Source organism: Rhinolophus ferrumequinum, chromosome 6 (assembly GCF_004115265.2).
Source record: "Rhinolophus ferrumequinum isolate MPI-CBG mRhiFer1 chromosome 6, mRhiFer1_v1.p, whole genome shotgun sequence".
In the NCBI taxonomy this organism is placed as follows: domain Eukaryota; kingdom Metazoa; phylum Chordata; class Mammalia; order Chiroptera; family Rhinolophidae; genus Rhinolophus; species Rhinolophus ferrumequinum.
In genome coordinates this window covers 71,043,930-71,050,242 of record NC_046289.1, presented here as the reverse complement: position 1 = coordinate 71,050,242, position 6,313 = coordinate 71,043,930, and the positions used below count along the sequence as shown (strand labels likewise).

Genomic DNA, 6,313 nt, shown 5'->3' with positions numbered 1-6,313 from the left:
ATTAGAAGGGTTTTCCTTTACCACTATCCTTCAAGATAGTCTCTGAGTCGAGTTTCATGCAATGACCATTTACTTACAGCTGATACCAGCATCACATGCATAACTATTCATAAACCAGGCTGTATTTTCTCCTACATTTGGGGGTGATGGGGTCCCCATTTGTAAGGTAGGCCCATAAATAAGAATTATTTTCAAGTAAATGAGTTATTCTAATATTATTTATTACCAGGGACCCATTATAGTGCAGGAGTTTAGATAACAGATTCTGGTTCCAAACTATAAGACTTTGAGTCCAGGCTTATTACTTAACAGACTTTGAGGACATTTAATATCTTTGTGCCTCAGATTGTGCCTCCTCTATGACGTGGGGATAATGAGGGTATCTGCTTCATAAAATTCAGGGTGAAACACTTACAACAATACCTAGACTTAGGCTGCACAATTTCTGGAAAAAGAAAACCTGTACACATATTTTATAAATATTTTATTTTTTATTTGTTGAAATATTTTAAATTTATTTTTATGGGAGAAACACAGCATTCTCAGTGTGACTTACTTAAGCAGAGTGCACAATTCATCAGTCATATTATTTCCCACACACACAAAAAGGAATAACATTAATTGTAAGTATTTGGGGGAAACTTCAGGCTTACAAAATAGCATTTAATCAAAGATCATTCTGAACACCACTGTAGACAAAAAAAAAAATACTATTAATCATGAATTTTTAACTCTTTTTTCATAATTAACACAATGGTTTAGAATTCTGCTTTGATAGGATCTGAACAAGAAAATATATGGTAGTGGTGAAAATTAGGAAAGGATTTAGAAATAATAAAGAAGTGCTAAATGTCAATGACAATTTAGTAGGAAGAAGGAATACAATGAGAGGTATAACGCTCTCTCTTTAAATAGACCTACAGGAAAAAGTTGAAAGATGAAATGTTAGTAGAAACTGAAATTCAATATTGATTTGAAAGTGAAAGGGCACAGACCTAGTAACCAGAGGCATTGTTTCTGGTGCCTGGTCCTCTCTGTTGATTTCTGGCTGTGTGCCTTTGGGCAAATTGCAGTCACCCCTCAATTCCTGGGTTTTAGCATGTGCAATGAGGGGATTAGAACAAATGGTGGTGGTTATCCATTCTAGCTTTAAGTTCAAAATTCTAACATAGGATTAACAATTTCCCATAATGACAGATAGAGGAGCCTAATAAGGAGGCAAAACATGTTAAAACTGGGGAAACAAGAAGCAAACAGAATTAAAATCAAGATGGGTAGTTAATAGATTAAATATAAATGCATATTCCATCTATCAATAGAATAATCTATCCGATACAGGAAAAAGATAAAATATTATTTTCTCAATTACATGCCACTCTCTTAGAGCATGTACAAGGACAAATCAAAGGATATATGATTTGGGTTTTCACACTTTGACATACAGAGTGTCAAAGAATAACATCATTTCTAATTTAATGATGAAATAGATACTGTCATTTAATATATATTAGATTTCTAGGCATATAACATGGCCTAAGTCTTGAGTATTTTTCTAAAATTGCATGTTTTCTCTGCAACCAGCATAACGGAGAATCTGTAGTTCTATGTCTTCAAAGCCAATTCATTTATGAAATCTTCCTGTAATGCAGAAGATGACTGCAGTCTCTTCGTCGCCACTTTCATCTCTTTGTTCCTGAGTATATGGATGAATAGATTCAGAAACCAAGTGATAAATGCATCAAAAATAGCAAGATGTTTATCCAGGTGTGACATGGGAGAAGGCCACGTGTAGAAAAACATCAGCAGCCCAAAGAACAGAATCACCAAAATGATATGAGCTGACAACGTCTGGAGGGCTTTGAATGAACCACCTGAAGAGTGTTTCCAAACAGTGCACAGAATGAAGATGTAGGTTATGATCAGCAAGACAAAGAATCCCACAGAAATTAGCCCATTATTGACAGTAACTATGAACTCCAGTTCTTGAGTGTTTATTCAGGCAAGTCTACGGCGCCAGGGAAGGGCACAATAAAAACTGTCCAATACATTAGGGTCACAAAAGGCAAATCTACCAGAAATTAATTGAGCCAATGAACAGATAAAGCCAATGACCCAGGAAGTGACTAAAAAGTATAGACACATTTGTGTCTTATTGGTCAGGTAGTGGAGAGGCTGACATATGGCCGCATATCTGCCAAAGGCCATAGCAATGACCAGCACCATCTCAGTGCCTCCAACAACATGACCGAAGGAGATCTGAGTACTATATCTTCAAAAAGAGATGGTTTTGTGCACCTTGAAAATATCATAAATCATTTTAGGAGCTGTGATCGAGCAACAAACCTATCAATGACTTTGAGGTTAGCCAGGAAGAAATACATGGGGGAGTGCATACGACCATCCAAGGTTACAGTGAACACAATGACAAGATTTCCCATTATGCTTACCAAGTACAATAAAAAGGAGAAGACAAAAAGGAGAAGCTGAATCTCCCATGAATTGGTGACTCCCAGGAACACAAACTCTGATATTGTGGAGTGATTCATTCCATCCATTGCCTCAGACATCAGGATCAGTTTTCAAAAAGGAAGAAAGAAAATGGAAAAGAATTGCTTACACAAATATTGGTGTTCAAGGAATAAAGCCTCCAGTCCATGAAAGCAATCATAAGATTAATATCTCACACAGCCAAATAATCCTCATCACATGTACACTGGACTTCTACTTAGAGGAATCTGCTGGTTCCCAAATTACATTATGGTTTTCAAAACTATTGCTACTAATTTAATTCTATCTCTGGACCTGTTTCTCATCTGCTGTCTTCTAGTATTACATGGATATTTCCTATATCCTTCTGCTCAGTATGTTCTACTTCAATAACACATAAGTTCACCTTCAAATACCTTTGACTATGACTTCTTATGAGTAATTGTGATTTCAGCCACAATTGTGATTTCCTATGACCATCTAACAATTTTTCATGCACAGCATACAGCTTCCAGAGTCTCTGTTCTGTTATTCATATTGCTCAATTAGATTTCAAAAGTTTTCTTCCTTTCAAGTTTCAAAAGTTCTGTCATTCTGTTCTCCAACTCATAGAATCCAGATCTTAACGTCCAGCTCAAATGTGCCCCCATTTGTGAAATTTTCCAAATCTGCCCACATTTCTATACTCCCTCTGCACCATTAGCATTTATTTCACTTTGCCTCTTATATAAATTTCCATCTCTCCAATTAAAGTGTAATTGGGTACAGGAAATACATCTGGTTCATATGTGTAACCCCCACCTCCATCACAATCACCAACAGTGACTAATACAACCAGTCATTTAATGAGTGCTTCACACTTGTTGAATGAAGAAAGAAAATAATAGTGATGATTCAGTTATAGATATAAAATCCAGAAAAAGAACTGAAGGATAAATGCCCATATGGAGAGGTAAAGACAAAATTACAGTTCTTTAGGGATAAAGAACTCTCAGAGATAAGCCATCGGTTCAATTTATTTCTGATTTAGTACAATATCCACATTTTATCAGTGCAATAATTATATAGGAAGAGGTATAGGAAGTGACCTGCTCATAATCACAAAGGTAATTGGTGGGAGAATTTATACTAGGATCAAAAACTTCTGACTCCCATTGAAAGCTTTTTTTGTTAAATAGCCTTCAACCACAATAAAATGACAGGGATACAGAATGAAGAGTAACCCCCAAGCTAAACATATTTAAAAACTACTGATTTGGAACACTTATGCTAAATTTTCACCTAAAAAGAAATAGAAAAGAGAGAATAAGATTACCACAAACAACTGTGTTTTCTAAGCTGTAAAATACTGAATAAATGTGATGTGATTTTTAAAAGAAAAAAAATTTTAATTTAAAAACTTTTTAAATTAACAATAAAAATGGCCAGCACAAGATCTACACAATTAAAAAAGAGAAATAAACATGAAAATAAGTGGGAGGGAGAAAACTCCAGAAAAAATATTGCCACAGAGCAAATGAGAATCAGGACCAAATATTTCACCATGAATTTTTAAAACTTACATAATTGATCAACTTTATAAAAGGCACAGAGATTTAAAAGCTCAAAAAGATACAGCAGAAAAGAGATTAAATATGAACAGACCTATCTCAAGAAAGAAATAGTAGAAAAAAATTATTCGTCACTAGTATTAAGACAAAATTGGAAAGAGACCAAGGGAAAGCAGACACTGCTAAAACACAGTAAGAGAGCGATAAAAATGAGGATAAGAACCAAATGAGAGGAGATCCAAGATGGCAGAGCAAATAAACACTGTGCCGGCTTCCTTCCGTGAATGCATTAAAATTACAAATAAATTATAGAACAGTCAACCTGAAGAACCATTTGAAGTCTGGATGAACAGAAGTTTTATAACTAAGAATATAAAGAAGAAGCCACGTCAAGACTGGTAGGAGGTGTGGAGACGTGGACCTGGCTAACCCCAAACCTCCATGTGGTGGTTGAGAACTGGAAGGGATATATCAGCCACAGAGATTCCCCCTAGACAAGCAAGGGACTCCAGCCCCACACTGTCCTCCCCAGCTTTTCTGTTGGGAAGAGAAGCCCCCACAACATCTGGCTGTGAAAAACAGTGGGGATTCCAACAATCCGGTGGGATGGAAAGTGGCAGGAAACACAGGCATCCTCTTAAAGCACCCGAGCACAGACTCTCTCACTCCCAGTCACTCACCTTGGGCTCCAGCAGAGGGACAGTAACTCGGGGGGTGTCAGAGACATATGAGGGGCAGACTGAGTTGTGTGTCTTCAGGATGAGGGCTGGAGAAAGTCAGCATTTTCCCTGTGAGAGGTCCTTCACCCATGCAGCTGGTGGGCTGGTGCCATCTATCTTTTACTGAGCCCTTTCCCTATGCTTCTGGCCAAATATGAATCTGATTGGTCTGGTGAGGTCTGGAGCTCTGCCCTGCTGATTCACTGGGACCCAACCCCACCCAACACTGGAGGCAATTTCTCCAGGAGCAGCTAGCCCCACCTGCATTGCACTCTTTCTTGGAAAACTAACAGAGTCCAACAGACACCAGGTGGGTGGCAACTGGCCTCAGTGTGCTCTGAGACTTTTGCTGAGCAGCTCCAGGCTCAGCACTGGCACCAAACCAGAATTTACATTAACCTGGAGACCACAACTCTTCCCACTCTACTGACTCCCTGAGATCCTGCCTCACCCAACTTCCATGCCACATGAGCTTTATCAGTGGCTGAACCTAAAGGGAGCTAGCAGGTGACAGCAGGCCTCAGGGTGTCCTGGAACTTTGCAGAGCTACCCCAGGCCCATTACTGCTGGCAGACATCCTCAGTTCACAGCATGGACTCCAGGTTTAGCACAGGCAATGAACAACTACAGATCACTTTGTAGTTCTTGCCAGGTAGTTCCAGGTTGGTCACAGGCAGTTGGTGACCTGGACCTGCACTGGAGCCCCTCCCAAGAGGCCCCAGAACCAACATTCTTGGAGGTTGGCTTCAGACCGCAGCAGAGCACCACCCAATTAGCCCCACAAGTGGCACACACAATGGGTGGGGCCAGAGTACACTGGGGTGAATCCCACTCAGTGGGATAAGCCCCTCACACAGCAGCCTGTAAGCTGTGCATGTGGCAAAACCCCACAGCCTATTAGCCCAAGGGTCAATCCCACCCACTGACATGCCAATAGCAACCAAGACTCAACTATAACAGAAGGGCACACACAATCCATATAAGGGACACTCCTGAAGTGTCCAGTACAGGTGACTAGGGAAACTGTGCCACTGGGCCACACAGGGTACCTACTACATAAAGCTAACAGGCCAAGAGTGGGGGATGTAGCATATCTACCTAATACATAGAAATAAACAGAGAGGCAGCCAAAATGAGGAAACAAAGAAATGCATCCCAAATAAAAGAACAGGGGAATACTCCCAGAAAATAACTAAACAAAATGGAGGCAAGCAACCTACCGGATACAGAGTTCAAAACAATGGTTATAAGGATGCTCAAGGAACTTAGTGAGAACTTCAACAAAGAGATAGCAAACATTTAAAAGGACATAGAAACAATAAAAAAGAAATAGAAGTGAAGAATACAAAAACTGAAATGAAGAATGAACTACAAGGAATCACCAGCAGACTAGATGAAGCAGAGGATTGAGTCAACAATTTGGAAGACAAGATAGCAGAAAACACCCAATCGGAACACCAAAAAGAAAAAAGAATCCAAAAAAAATGAGTATAGTTTAAGAAACCTTTGGGACAACATTAAGCATAACAACATTCTCATCATAGGGATACCAGAAGG

The 6,313-nt window shown here is 39.2% G+C and overlaps 1 pseudogene; it reads right to left on the bottom strand.

The window, feature by feature from the left end:
* Positions 1–1,625: 1,625 nt before the first annotated feature.
* LOC117023840 (olfactory receptor 4F15-like) lies at positions 1,626–2,555 on the bottom strand (annotated as a pseudogene).
* Between the last annotated feature and the right edge of the window lie 3,758 nt (positions 2,556–6,313).